Source organism: Castor canadensis, chromosome 12, assembly GCF_047511655.1.
Source record: "Castor canadensis chromosome 12, mCasCan1.hap1v2, whole genome shotgun sequence".
Taxonomy (NCBI): Eukaryota; Metazoa; Chordata; class Mammalia; order Rodentia; family Castoridae; genus Castor; species Castor canadensis.
In genome coordinates, this window is record NC_133397.1 from 126,682,893 (window position 1) to 126,686,171 (window position 3,279).

General features: G+C 41.5%; 1 pseudogene; it reads right to left on the reverse strand.

Moving 5' to 3' along the window:
- Positions 1–751: 751 nt before the first annotated feature.
- On the reverse strand, positions 752–2,666 carry LOC109676540 (elongation factor 1-alpha 1 pseudogene; annotated as a pseudogene).
- Positions 2,667–3,279: the final 613 nt, after the last annotated feature.

A 3,279-nucleotide genomic window follows, 5' to 3' on the forward strand; every position in this document is an offset into this window, starting at 1 on the left:
TTGTTTGGTTGGTTTTTTTGCTTTTAAATGGTTGAAGAAAAAAATCAAAAGGATACTATTTCGTGATGCATGAATATTATATGAACTTCAAATTTCAGCATCCAGACAGGCTTAATGGAACTACAGACATTCTTTCACACTGAGTCTATGGCTGTCCCCGTGCCAGGAAGGCAGAGCAGAGTAGTAGTCACATAAAACAGAATATTTACTCTGTGATCTGCTGAGGGGAACCCTGATTAGATAAGCAAGCAATGGTGCCGTGTGGCTTACTAGCACAAGTCCTGATGGCTTGGGATGTGGGTACGAGCAGACTCGGAGCCAGAGGGCCTGGGTTTGAATCCTGGTTTCACCACTTAGTTGTGTGGCCACAGCCAAGTTCACTAACTGCTATCTCAATTTCCTTATACCCTAAATGGGCATAGAATGGTGTCTATTTCTTTTCTTTTTTTTTTCTCATTAAATTTTGTTTTATTTGGTCTGAAAATTTTGTGACTGATATTGGGCAGGTTGTTTCCACTTAAAAGTACTAATTTTAAAATCTAGTAAGTTAAAATTGACACACACATACAAGGATTCAAACATTCTACTTTTCTTCTGTAGTTTTTTGGCAGTATTGGGGTTTGCCTTGCACTTGATAGGCAGGTGCTCTACCACTTGAGCCAAGCTACCCAGCCCTCTCCTTTCCTTCTGAAGGTTTTGTGACAGACACATTGCTACCATTAACCAGTCTTTTACTGTTATACATAAATGATCAATTGAGACAAGCAGTTCTGAGCTGATGACATCTTGGGTGGCAGATGTTAGGGATGATTTTCCATCCATCCTTACGTGCTTTCTGGGCTGACTTGGTGGACTGCCCAGATCCAGCAGCCTTCCTGTCCACTCCTTTGAGGACACCCACAGTGACTATCTGTCTTACATTAGAAACAGATGACCCGGAGAAGGGTGGTCAGAGAAGCTCTCAACACACATGGACTTGCCAGGAACCACAGCCACAACAGCAGTATCACCAGAGCTCAAGAAATTAGGCCAGCTTCCAGCTTCTTACCAAAATGGCAGTCTTTTCTCTCTGTTTAGCAAGCTTGCAAGCAATGTGAGCCATGTGACAATCCAGTGCCCACGCACAGCCAGTGTTGACATTGCCTGATGTCTCATGATAGTCATCTGACCAGTGAAGCCAGCTTCTTGCATTGGTGGGTCATTCTTCCTGTCACCAGCCATGTTGTCACTGTAAGCATCTTTGATAGACATGTTCTTGACATTGAAGCCCAGACTGTCCCCAGGAAAATTTCATACAAAACTTTATGGTACATTTCAACGGTTGTGACATAGGAGCAAAGGAGACCACCATGGCACGTTTGAGAACACCAGTCTCCTCTTGGCCTACAGGGACAGTATCAATAGATCCTGGAGGGGCAAATGCAAAGGCTTGTCAGTTGGATGAATTGGTGGTAGGCTGCAATTCAGAGCTTTGAGCAGCGTGGTTGCACAGGCACTGCCATCTTTACAAGTGACTTTCCATCCCATGAACCAAGGCAACTTAACACATGGCTTCAGAATGTTGTCACCATTCCAGCCCAAAATTAACACAAATTCTACTGTGTCAGTTATACCCAATTTTCTTCATGTAGGTACTTTCTTGATGATTTCTTTGTGTTTTTTCTGTCTGTGAAGTGGCTCAGTGAAATGTGTTTTGTTAACACCAAGAATTAGGTGTACAAACCAAGTATGTAAGCAATTCTTAGAGAGAGCAGTTTCAGATTCACTCATACCAGTCACAACAATCAGGACAGCACAGTCGTTCTGCCATGTGCCTGAAATAGCATTGTGATGAAGTCTCTGTGTCCTGGGGCACTAATGAGCGACCTCCACATACACTTTCTGGTCTCAGATTTCCCCAGGGAGATGTTGACTGGGGCGGGGATACCATGGCCATGCTCAGCCTTCTGTTGATACAAGACCCAGCATACCTGAAGGAGCCTTCTCCCGTCTCAGCCTCCTTCCCAAGTTTTTCAATGGTCCTTTTGTTGATCTCACCACACCTGTGAATCAGAGGGCCAACAGTGGTGGATCTCCCTGGTGAACTTGCCCAGAATCCATGTATCCAATGACAACAATGCTGGTATCTGTCTTTTCCTTTTCTTCTTTGGCTTTGAGTCAGTGGTGATTTTCATGACACCTCTGTTCTGACATCAAGTCCTTTGTGGTAAAAAAATGGTAGAACTTCATGGAGTTGTTATAAAGATTAACTGATCTAATACTGAGTAAGCTCTATAAGAAGGGCTTATTTGTATAAAATTGAATACACAGTGGTAACAATTGATGTAATAGATTTAAAAAGAAGAACTAAAACACTAAAAAATGATAATTTGTAAAAATGGAAGTAATGACCAAAAATTAAAACATTCCACATGACTTAATGTTTGGATACAGGTGCAGATTTTGAATGATTTTAAATTTTGTCAAATATGCTATGGTTTGCATAGCAGACTTAGCTATACACCCAAGACGTTGTGCTCAGACTTGCACAGTGTAGAACTGACGCAGGGATGGATAATGTCTCTCCACCAACACCTACGTCTCACACCACCATTTCTTGCCTAGAAATGATGATTTGGCTTATTCTCTTTAAAGGAAAGGCAATGATGTTTGTTACCTGAGGCCATGGCTCTTAAGGATTGGGCATTTGCTCAGCTGAGTATAGTTTTGGGAATGAGGAAGGTGCAAGAAAGAAAGTACCTGGATTGATGATGTAGAGTGTGAACGAAAGCCTTTGGCTACCTGAATTATGCTGATAGGTGCAGAAGGACACACTGACATTGTATGAAGCCACGAAAACGTGGCCACTTGTTACAACAGGTAGTTTTACCCCACTTAGATACATATTTAACACCCTCACCATTGGCGAAGGAAAAATAAAATGCAAAATGCCTGATGAATTCAAAAGCAAATGGGAGAGAAAAAATAAAAAGAAGCAGACAAATAGCATGATAAATATAAAGAATAAAGAACATGGCAGAACAAACTCAAAATGCATCAGCAATCGCAGTAAATGTCAATGGCGTAAGCCTGCAAGTCAAAATATGAATATTCTCAGTTTGAATAAATAGGAAAATTGAGGTGTATGCTGTTTTTGAAACATACTCTCTGCATCAGATACATAAAAGTGAGACGTTAAAAGATGAGAACGTTGGGCAAATGCTCAATAATATCATCTGCTGTGGCAATGTACATACATACACCTCTCTCTAGCTAGCTATTGGTCAAAATTGCCTTCCA